Genomic DNA, 12436 nt, shown 5'->3' with positions numbered 1-12436 from the left:
CCTAATCAGAGGAGCTCGACACAGGAGGAATTGGAAACTGGCCCTTAGCAAAACAGCAATATCCCCTAGGCATCTACAATGCGAAAATATACAAACATATTTGCAAGAGTGAGCGATCAACCGCTCAGCAGTACCACTATATGAATACTAACAAAAACAGTTTATAATAAACAATTGTAGGAACACAAATTACAACTTGTTAGTAGAAAACAAGTAAAACAAGTGTAAACAGATAAAAACTGATAAACTGTTGAAACTAGATCTTTAATAGCTAGCATGCTCCCTAAACATTTTATTAATAGTGCTATGTAAATAGCAAGGTTAAATTTTAGCATGCTACTTCTATTTTCAAATCATTCATCCCATCGCAGGACCTATAAAACTAATTGTTCCGTTATGGGAACCATAAAACTTGTCCCATAACAGGACCTATAAAACTTGTTCCTCTCCAGGAACCTCAAAATCACTTGCTCAGATATAACAGTATTGGATGATCCCTGGTGAGACAGCTGATCAGACTATCCTATGAAACTTGTTCCGGAACTCAAAGACTAGCAAGGTCTCTGTCACGCTGGGCTGGTGGTTATAACAGGGTGCACAACCACTTCGCCTCTTACGCTAACTTTCAGGCCGTTACGGGCCTTCTGCGCACACTCATTCAATTATCTGATCATTTTTATCGGATTTTCCAAATCACTTACCTATCTCTTGTCAAAACAATTATAACACAGCACATTTTCCAAAACATTTTCATTTTATTCAAAACTTAGAGATAGGTATTTTCAGAAGTTACTTTTCCCCTAAAACACAAATTAGTAAAACAATTTGAAACCCAGGGGATACGTAACTTAAATCATTCTGTTCCACTATGAGAATAAAACAACATTATATTCATATATGCTGAACCATAAAGATATGGTCGGGGGTACTTGCCTTAATATGCTTTAACACTAATTTTTGACTGGCTTTGCACCGACCGGGATGCTAAGGATTTCGACTGGAACCTACAAGAACCGAAATACCCTAAATTAGACGTCCGAATATGCTTGACTATCCTCGCTAACAATCTACCTGAACGTTAACAAAACCCGACTCGTAATATATCCAATATTATAATACACGTATCAATTAGGGTTCACGTCTTCGATAGTCGGTTCGATGTTTGTTTTCAGAAAATAGGTATATTTGTCCTTTTACGAAAGTAGGGTTATCGGTTTCCCAAAGTATTCCATCACAACACATAATCAGGTTTTGTACAAAATAGTTACATATAATCGATCGACGTTCCGATAGCCATTGGGTACGGCCTAGTATTTCCGTAATTAAATTTTCCTGGAAATCGGGCAGCACCTCCTTTGATTATCAGCTAACTCGTCGAACATCCCGACGTCAAAACAATCACAACCACAATCAATCGCAATTAAAACCCAACCACCGATTTCAGTCATCAATATCAGTCCAAAATTCTCAGTTACCAATTAAATACAATTATTAATTATTAGTCGTGTTTTTATGTTTTAATCGTATTTTATTCGCAATTCACATTTTAAATCATATTTTCTATTTTAAATTGTAGGACTCAGAAATATTCATCATAGTCCACCGTCGGCTCGCCGAAGCTCATCGCTGACGTCGATAAAATTTACGGGTACCCGATTAATTTCGGGTTCCAACATAAATCCCATCGATCTAACTTCGAATAATTAAAATAGTTGATCGAATAATCAGCACAATTCTATTCGAATATTTCATGAATAATTCAATTAAAGCAGATAAACCAGTTAACACCACATCACCGAACAGAGGCAACAGAACCGCAACAAGGCAACATATACAATCGAGATAACAGGGACAGAACACACAACACAGCACCCATTCCTCTACCCCTCCGGTCACCTCGCCGGTAGTTCAAAAAGGCGGCAACCGGGGCGGCAGGGACGGCACAGAACAGGGCAACCTAGCTATAACAACATTCAACTGATTACACACATATATGTATGTATATGTTTATCAACAAACAAGGACAGGGCCGAAGCAATTAAACGGAAAAAAAAAACAGAAACGGTGACCAGAAAAATGCAAGGCAGCCGGAAAACTCACCCAAAACAGGGGTAAATATGGGGAAGAGAAAGAGAGTGAAGGAGAGATTGAGTGTGAGATGGAGGAAGAGAGCGGAGGGATTAGAGAGAGATGCAGAGATCGCGAGAGAGAGAATCGAGGGATTGAAGAGGAAGTAGGGTGATACCCAAATGAAAAACAGCCCCCCCAACTATAACAACATTCAACTGATTACACACATATATGTATGTATATGTTTATCAACAAACAAGGACAGGGCCGAAGCAATTAAACGGAAAAAAAAAACAGAAACGGTGACCAGAAAAATGCAAGGCAGCCGGAAAACTCACCCAAAACAGGGGTAAATATGGGGAAGAGAAAGAGAGTGAAGGAGAGATTGAGTGTGAGATGGAGGAAGAGAGCGGAGGGATTAGAGAGAGATGCAGAGATCGCGAGAGAGAGAATCGAGGGATTGAAGAGGAAGTAGGGTGATACCCAAATGAAAAATAGCCCCCCCAGCTATAACAACATTCGACTGATTACACACATATATGTATGTATATGTTTATCAACAAACAAGGACAGGGCCGAAGCAATTAAACGGAAAAAAAATAGAAACGGCGACCAGAAAAACGCAAGGCAGCCGGAAAACTCACCCAAAACAGGGGTAAATATGGGGAAGAGAAAGAGAGTGAAGGAGAGATTGAGTGTGAGAGGGAGGAAGAGAGCGGAGGGATTAGAGAGAGATGCAGAGATCGCGAGAGAGAGATGTTAGGGCGAAATCACGCACTAATATTCATGCAAGTATACGCGTTCGCAAGTAATATAGAATACTTTCTAGTTCGTTCCCTCAGAGACTCAGACTAAGTTATTGTCTAATTAAACTCACTCACCAATGTATGATTACTTCTCAATGTTAAGATAACACTTAAAATTGTTGATTAAATATTAACTATAATTAACTACTTAATTAACCACTTAACTAACACTTCAATTTATCAATAATAAAATACTCATGAGATCACAACTTCATTATTACTTCCTTCTATAGCCATTGTTATTACCTTTAGCATGTGACAGTGATGACATTAATCGAATAACACGGAACTGATAAAAGCCAACTTTCATTGTACTAATACCATTCTACCAAACATCCACAATTAAGATAGAAGTTGAATAGTCATCAATTATGTTGAGTTCCTATATGTCTACAGAAATTGACAACACAACGATTTAAGCACAAGTTATTCCTTTTGATTACATAGGGCAAATCAAACTGTTAGAGTTACCCACTAATCATGCACAACGTACATGAACCTATGCTAGCATGGCAAGTTCTAAATCTCAAGATCCACCGTCGCTTCACTAGAGATTAACACCCTATCTTATATGTTCGCGACGCACATAAGACGAATACGCACAACCAATACTAGATATCATGCAATCATCACACACTAAAGTATTAAACAATTAACTAAAGAATTCCATAATAAATCCGTTGCAACCCCATGATCACGATTAGCCCATAATAGAACTTATCGCCATCATGGGTTCATATGAAATCATGATAAACAACACAAGAAAATAATAACTAAACTAATTATATTAAAACAGAGTACGTCACAAGAGTAAATAAGTCAAAGCAAGAAAACTAGCATCCAACGTTACAACGAAACAAGAATCACAAGAAAATATGTTTCCTCTTCGTTGCGGTGTGCTAAATCGGTCTTCTTCCTTATCTCCTTCGCTTCTTGCGTAAAACACAATCTAAAACATAATCTCCTTCTTATTCTCTATGAAAACGTCTCAAATCTACTTATATAATAGTCCCATAAAACTCAGATTATATAGAAGTTGGAAGCCAAACAGAAGTAGAAGTCTAAAATAATTCAGCTTTTTTCCCCGACCCTGCGCGGCCGCTCAGCATTTCTGCGCGGGCGCGCAAGGCTGCTGCGCGGCCGCTCAGCATTGCTGCACGGGCGCGCAGGACCCTACTGGAAATATTCCAGGTTTGCTCTGTTTCTTCGCCGTAATCTGCCCGTTCGTTTCCTCTCTCAATGGTGAACACATGCCAAGGCTTATGCTTGATGATTCCTCCTCCGAAATGCAACTAATACCCTGAAATGCATAAACACTAGAAAAACGCATCAAATACACAAAATACTTGATTTCAAGACACCAATTTAAGCCATTTTAAGACGTTCTAACTGGTATAAAATGCCACTTATCACACCCCCAAACTTAAATCGATGTTTGTCCTCAAGCGTCACAGACTCAAAACAAATAAAAATATGCATGAATGCAATCTATATGAAAATGCAACGATCCCCCTTACTACAATTAACCAACCAAATTGTCACGTCTCAACGAATGCAGTTAGACACTAAAGATCAATAAACTCATGCAAACGGACATACAGCCAGAAACGTGGTGTGTGCAAATGCTTAACAGATATGCTTCGGAACTAGACCAATTACTATGACTAGACTATCCTCAAGGCAATCCTACGATTATACAAAGAATAAAAATTCTAGGCACAAAGTGATATACAACACTACAAGAACTCTGGAGCTTACTACGGAATCGTGCTTTTTATTTACAACTCAAATGCTTATTTGACCGTGCAATGAGTGAGGTCCACAAAAGACTTATACAATGGTATCCATGTAACGAGCGTTAGGTTAGCGGATCCCAGACTCTAAAAGCCTTAGGTCACTAGGCACAAAGTCCCCTAAAAACTTAATAACTCGAATACCAAAGAGCCCACTCTTGATCAATTATGCAAAATTTTTTTCTCTCTCTTTTTTTTTTCTTTTCTGAGCAAGTGCGTTTCGCTCCATCTTGCTCAACCCTAGACTACTCGCATAACATGCGAGCCGGCTACTAGCCATTTGACGCCTAGCCACAACTAGCAACAAATTCCATTTTTACTCCATTTTTTTTCTTTTTCATGCCTTTACCACTAAGAACCTATTATCAAATTCTAAGCATAACAACAATCTAGCCCTTAAGCATTCTCTAAGACTTAGTGAAAATACAAGTGCTTCTAGCATGCATATCAACCTACAGAACTTAATATCTCTTTAATGCTATCACTACACTCGCATCAATATCACAATTCAGTCGATAAATCATTGCAAAAGGGATCATGGTATATGCATGAGCTATATGATATGACAAACAAATAAAGCTATATAAAAAAAACTATATGGCAAAAATTATGCAACTATATGAACTAACTATCATGAATATTCAGCTATATGACACACACAAAATATTCCTTAACTACCACCCCCAAACTTAAAATCTTCACTGTCCCCAGTGAAGGTAGTAGAAAGGAACACAGGGTATACCTACTCGGAGTCATCATCATCATCACCCTCAGTGGATGGAGTATCAGGCGGCGGGTATGCAGAGTCCTCACCAAAAACTGGCCACTGGATATCAGCTCCAAGGCCTCGAAAAGCAGTCCCTAACGCAAGAGTGTGCTCCTGAGAAAACCTGCTATGCGTCTCATACATGGCATCCATCCTCCGTGAAAGCCTCCTATACTGGGCATCACCCATCCCAGCACCCTCCTGAGCTCTCGAAGAACCAGCCTCACCACGCCCTGGCCTAGCCATAGTAGCACCTCGTGCTGGACGTCCTCCTGGAAGACGATAACCCAGCCCATGCTCCTCAGGCTCACCACCGGTCCACTCATGCATCCCATTCAGAGTGCCAGAATCTATCGGAGCTGCTGGCAACTGCAACTGCTCATGAGCCGGCCAGTTCACTCCTACTGCTCGGCATAGCATCGTAACCGTGGATGTATAAGGGATGTTCATACGTTTTGCTCCCCTCAAAAACTTCAGAATTCCTTGGTAGATAAACTCACCAAGGTCCACATAGTATTCCTCATTCAGAATTCCCCACAACAACTGTTCATGGCGATCGCCGGAAAGTGACGATACTCATTATTGGCTAGACTGCGGTTCCAAACTGTGCCCGGTCGACAGAGAGTCGCACAAATCAAATCCAAGTCAAAATCCTCAGCAGTCTTTTCATTCCAGTTCTCCTCCTCGGGCTTCCTCTCTCGCTGTCCAATCACACGGAGAATCGCCGCAGGATGATAATCAACCGTCAACCCACGAACTACAGAAAACCCATTCTTTTCAGCCTTCGCGTTCGCGTAGAACTCACGAACAACACTCATCGGTACTGCTTCGGGTGACTCACAAAAAGCTATCCACCCCTTCTCTGCAATCATGGGCAACAACTCACCATCCCTCCCTGATGGTAAAAACCCCCTCTCCTTCAGAATCGGCTTTCCCAACAGCCTAGTGTACTCCTCCTCCGCAGCTTTGTCAGTTAACCGAGGCCTTGCAGCAGTACCCCTTGATGAATCAACAGTAGGAACTGTGCTGCTGCTGTCAATAGTGCGTGCTCTCTTGGGTGCCATTGATTTGTGAATAAAAGTGTGTAAGAACTGATTTTTGATGTTTATGAGAGGGTTTAAGTGTAGGAAGTTTGTAGGAGATATGTGGGATAGGTGTATGTATATATAGGGTGTGGAGTAGGTTAAATTAGATTAGGAGTGGGGTTGAGGGATAAAATCATGGGGTAATGGGAAAAGAATTCGTGGGTTTATGTTTTGTGATGGGCTTTTGTGTTTTTGTTGTTTTTTTTTCTGAACTGCAAAAAATTTTCTGGAACTCGACTCCTGCGCGGCGCGCAGCAAGCTGCGCGGCCGCTCAGCATAGCTGCGCGGGCGCACAGAGGGTCTCTGGGAAAAAAAATTTTCAGCCCCTTTTTTCTGATTTTTTTTGTGTTTTTGGATAGGTTATTAACTTCTAAGGGTTCCTGTAACAACAATTCATGGGTTGCCTCCCACGCAGCGCTTCTTTTTCGTCATTAGCTTGACGTTCCGTACCTTTCTCAAGTAGTCAACAAAATGGCACTAACCACCTCTCGGTTTGCCATGTCCCCATAGTAGTGCTTCAACCGCTGACCGTTAACCTTGAATGCTTGGTCCGAATCATTCTCAAAAATTTCCACCGCTCCATGTGGAAACACAGTTTTGACAATAAAAGGTCCAGACCACCTTGATTTCAACTTCCCAGGAAAAAGTCGGAGCCGAGAGTTGAATAACAGAACTTGTTGCCCTGGCACAAATAACTTAGGATGTAGCTTCCTATCGTGCCACCTCTTCACCTTTTCCTTATACAATTTGTTATTCTCGTACGCTTGAAGTCGAAATTCATCAAGTTCATTAAGCTGAAGCATTCTTTTCTTACCAGCTGCATCTAACTCCAGGTTCAATTTCTTCAATGCCCAGTAGGCCTTATGCTCAAGCTCCGCCGGTAGATGACATCCCTTACCGTACACCAACTGAAACGGTGACATCCCAAGTGGAGTTTTGTATGCTGTTCTGTAAGCCCAAACAGCTTCATCGAGCTTTAAAGACCAATCCTTCCTTGACGGACAAACAACCTTCTCTAGAATGCGCTTTATCTCTCTGTTAGACACTTCCGCTTGACCATTTATTTGCGGATGATAGGCAGTAGCTACTCGATGATTCACATTATAACGCTGCATCATAGAAGTGAACTTACGGTTGCAAAAATGCGATCCTTCATCACTTATGATTACCCGAGGCGTTCCAAACCTTGTGAAAATTTGCTTATGAAGAAAATTTAGCACTGCCTTTGCATCATTTGTCGGTAAAGCTTTAACTTCGACCCATTTTGAGACATAATCGACTGCCAGCAAGATGTACTGATTATTGCAAGACGAGATAAAAGGCCCCATGAAATCGATTCCCCATACATCAAAGACCTCGACTTCAAGCATCACATTTAATGGCATCTCATCCTTCCTTGACAAATTTCCCACTCTTTGGCAACGATCACACCTTAAAACAAACTGATGAGCATCCTTGAACAAAGTAGGCCAGAAAAAACCTGCTTGCAGAATACGAGCTGTCGTCTTCTCACCTCCATAGTGTCCACCATAAACCGTGGAATGGCAGTCTCGTAATATCCCCTCCGTCTCACAGAACGGGATACATCTCCTGATGATCTGGTCAGCTCCCTGTCTAAACAAATATGGTTCATCCCACATATACCACTTCACCTCATGCAGAAACTTCTTTTTTTGAGCGGATGTCAAATTACGCGGCATTATATTGCTGACAAGATAGTTTACAATATCTGCAAACCATGGTTCTTCCTCCTGAATTGCAAACAACTGCTCATCCGGAAAAGATTCATTGATTAACGTCCTATCTTGTGAAGTAGAATCGGGATTCTCCAACCTAGAGAGATGGTCAGCTACTTGATTCTCGGTACCTTTTCTATCTTTGATCTCTAACTCAAATTCCTGAAGTAAAAGCAACCAACGAATGAGTCTCGGCTTCGAATCCTTCTTAGAAACCAGATAGCGAATAGCTGCATGATCAGTGAATACTGTTACTTTCGTACCAAGCAGATAAGATCAAAATTTCTTAAAGCCAAAGACTATAGCCAAAAGCTCCTTCTCAGTAGTGGTGTAGTTCAATTGGGCCCCATTTAAAGTCTTACTCGCATAGTAGACCACATGGAAGAGATTTTTCTTGCGCTGTCCCAGAACTGCACCTACCGCATAATCACTCGCATCACATATTATCTCAAACGGTTCTGTCCAATCTGGTGCTGTAATAACTGGTGCCGTGATCAAACTCTCCTTGAGAGTCTCGAATGCTGCCAAACATTCATCATCAAATTTGAAAGGCACATCTTTCTCAAGTAAATTGCACAACGGCTTAGATATCTTTGAAAAGTCCTTGATGAATCGCCGATAAAAACCCGCATGACCGAGAAAACTACGGATTCCTTTCACCGAATTAGGTGGGGGAAGATTTTCAATGACTCCCACCTTGGCCTTGTCCACCTCCAGACCTTTGCTAGAGACCTTATGCCCAAGGATAATGCCTTCATGCACCATAAAATGACATTTCACCCAATTAAGCACCAAATTAGTTTCCACGCATCTTTTGAGTACGGCGCGCAGATTATTCAAACATTCATCATATGAGTATCCAAAGACGGAGAAGTCATCCATGAACACTTCGACGTTATTTCCAATCATGTCAGAGAATATAGCCATCATACATCTCTGAAAGGTGGCCGGGGTGCCACATAACCCAAACGAAACTCTACGAAAAGCAAATGTGCCAAATGGACAAGTGAAGGTAGTCTTTTCCTGATCCTCTGGTGCAATACAAATCTGATTATACCCGGAATAACCATCCAGAAGACAAAAATACTCATGTCCCACCAATCTGTCAAGCATTTGATCAATGAATGGGAGAGGGAAGTGATCCTTCCTTGTGGCTTTGTTCAATTTTCTATAATCCATGCATACTCTCCATCCTGTAACTGTTCGAGTAGGGATGAGCTCATTCTTTTCATTTGCGACCACAGTGATACCTCCTTTCTTAGGTACACATTGCACGGGGCTCACCCACGAGCTGTCAGAAATAGGATAAATGATGCCTGCATCTAGCCATTTCAGAATTTCTTTCTTCACCACCTCCTTCATGATCGGGTTCAGTCTTCGTTGTTGTTCCACAGTTGGCTTACTACCTTCCTCTAACAGAATTTTATGCATACAATATGAAGGACTTATCCCCTTGATGTCTGCTATGGTCCATCCTATAGCCGATTTGAATTCTCTCAAAATCCTTAAGAGCTTGTCTTCCTCACTACCTGAAAGGTCAGCTGAAATAATAACAGGTAACGTAAATGAATCACCTAAAAAAGCATACCTCAAGTGTTCAGGTAATGGTTTGAGCTCCAAGGTAGGTGCTTCCTCTATTGATGGTTTGAGCTTCCCTTCAGCATTCTTAAGGTCAGAAGTACCAAGAGATTCAAATGGTATGTCGAGCTTTCGCTTCCATGGAGAAGCGTTCAGATATTGTAATTGCTCGTTGCTATCTTTATCATCGCTGTCAAAATCCCCCACTAAGGCCTTTTCCAATGCATCAGACATTAGCATGTGATCGAGTTCCGAAGTAACTGCGAAATCAATCACATCCACTTTTAAACACTCCTCATCTTCTGTAGGGAATTTCATTGCCTTGAATACGTTGAAGGTCACATCCTGATCTTGGACCCGCATAGTAAGTTCCCCTTTTTGCACATCTATCAAAGTACGGCCAGTAGCCAAGAAAGGCCTCCCCAAGATTATGGGAATCTTCTTATCTTCCTCAAAATCCAGAATAACAAAATCAGCAGGAAAGAAGAGCTTATCCACCTTGACGAGCACATCCTCAACTATGCCCCTTAGGTAAGTAATGGAACGGTCCGCCAATTGTAGCGACATGTATGTGGGTTTTGGATCAGGCAGATCCAGCTTTTTAAAGATCGACAACGACATCAGATTAATGCTTGCTCCCAAATCACAAAGGCACTTGTCAAAAGTTAGATTGCCAATGGTGCAAGGAATGGTGAAGCTTCCTGGATCTTTCAGTTTTGGTGGTAACTTTTGTTGCAGAACCGTGCTGCATTCTTCCGTGAGAGCAACGGTTTCAAGGTCATCCAGTTTCACCTTCCTTGAAAGAATAGTCTTCATAAACTTCGCATAACTAGGCATTTGTTCCAGCGCCTCAGCGAAAGGTATATTGATGTGAAGTTTCTTGAACACCTCCAGAAACTTCCCGAACTGTCTATCCAGCTTTTGTTGCTGCAATCTCTTAGGAAAAGGTGGTGGAGGATAGAGCTGTTTCTCCCCTGTATTAGCCTCAGGCAGAGTGTGTTCAACAGTAGTCTTCTTTGGTTCCGCCACTTTCTCCTTTTGCTTAGATTCTTCATCTCTAACTTCAGCTTCGACTTCTTTTGCCTTTTCAGCATCAGCTACTTTTCCAGACCTTAAGGTAATAGCCTTGACTTGCTCTTTAGCTTCCTTCCTGCCTGGTACTTCCGTGTCACTGGGAAGAGTGCCAGGTTGACGATTGAGCACTGCATTGGCTAATTGACCGATTTAATTTTCCAAGGTCTTGATAGAAACCGCCTGACTCTTGCACAGCAGCTTAAGTTCCTCAAAATCAGCACTAGTAGGTGCAGCTGCACTTCTCTGTTGAGGATATGATTTCCTTGTAGCATACTGCTGTGGTTGCTGGAATCCAGGTGGGTTAAACTGTTTACTTACTCCTTGCTGATATGTTGGCTGAATAGCATTCTGATTATTCCCCCAGCTGAAATTTGGATGATTTCTGTTGTTAGGATGATAGGTCGCTGGCACAGGCTGCTGTTGTCGCTGATAATTATTCACATACTGAACAGATTCGTTGACAAGAGAACACTGATCCGTAGCATGAGAACCTGCACAAAGCTCACAAACCATAGCTATTTGATTAACTCCATACATAGCCAAAGAATCAACCTTCATTGATAGCGCTTGGAGCTGGACTGCAATAGCGGTGGCTGCATCAACTTCCAGAATACCTGTGACCTTGCCTGACGTCATCCTCTGAGTTGGGTTTTGATGCTCATTTGCAGCCATTGTCTCTATAAGATTATACGCCTCAGTATAGCTTTTAGCCCATAAGGCGCCTCCAGCTGCTGCATCGAGCATGGGCCGAGATTGGGCCCCCAAACCATTATAAAAACCAGTGATTACCATCCAATCCGGCATTCCATGATGTGGACATTTTCTCAACATTTCCTTGTAGCGTTCCCAAGCCTCGCACATAGATTCTGTAGGTTGCTGTGCAAATTGAGTAAGAGCACTCCTCATAGCAGCAGTCTTTGCCATTGGATAAAACTTCACCAGAAACTTTTGCGCAAGATCTTGCCACGTAGTGATTGACCCAGCTGGTTCAGAATGTAACCAGTCTTTAGCTTTATCCCTCAGTGAGAATGGGATAAGCCTCAACTTGATAGCCTCGTCAGTCACGCCATTATACTTAAAAGTGCTGCAGATCTCGACAAAATTCCTTATGTGCATGTTGGGGTCTTCAGTTGCCGCTCCTCCAAAAGAAACAGAATTCTGCACCATCTGAATAGTGCCCGGCTTGATTTCAAAGGTGTTAGCTTGAATAGCCGGATGAAGGATGCTTGACTGAATGTCATCAATTTTAGGCCGAGAAAAATCCATAAGAGCTGGATCAGCTTGAACAATACGATCTCCCATGTTTACTGGTTCTTTCTGCTCAGTTCCTGAATCCGAATCCTCAAAATCTAACTTCTCCGGAGTATCAAGAACTTCGTCTTTCTCCTCAGCTGTATCTAAGGTCCTCTTGCGAGCACGAGAACGAGTTTGCATAAACGCTTGCTAAAGTACCTGAAACACAACCGAAAAGAGTAATTAACTACTACGTCCTAATCACTGAGTCCTAATGACCAATGATGGTAAGTAC

General features: G+C 41.8%; 1 non-coding gene across 1 annotated transcript; it reads left to right on the top strand.

Moving 5' to 3' along the window:
- The first annotated feature begins 11710 nt into the window (after positions 1–11710).
- LOC141669230 (small nucleolar RNA R71) lies at positions 11711–11817 on the top strand. The gene has a single exon (XR_012553520.1). It is a non-coding gene; the product is annotated as a small nucleolar RNA R71 (small nucleolar RNA).
- Positions 11818–12436: the final 619 nt, after the last annotated feature.

The sequence above is a fragment of the Apium graveolens genome, chromosome 6 (genome assembly GCF_009905375.1).
Source record: "Apium graveolens cultivar Ventura chromosome 6, ASM990537v1, whole genome shotgun sequence".
Classification (NCBI taxonomy): domain Eukaryota; kingdom Viridiplantae; phylum Streptophyta; class Magnoliopsida; order Apiales; family Apiaceae; genus Apium; species Apium graveolens.
The sequence above is the reverse complement of the archived record's forward strand: the minus strand, read 5'-3'. Positions and strand labels throughout refer to the sequence as shown.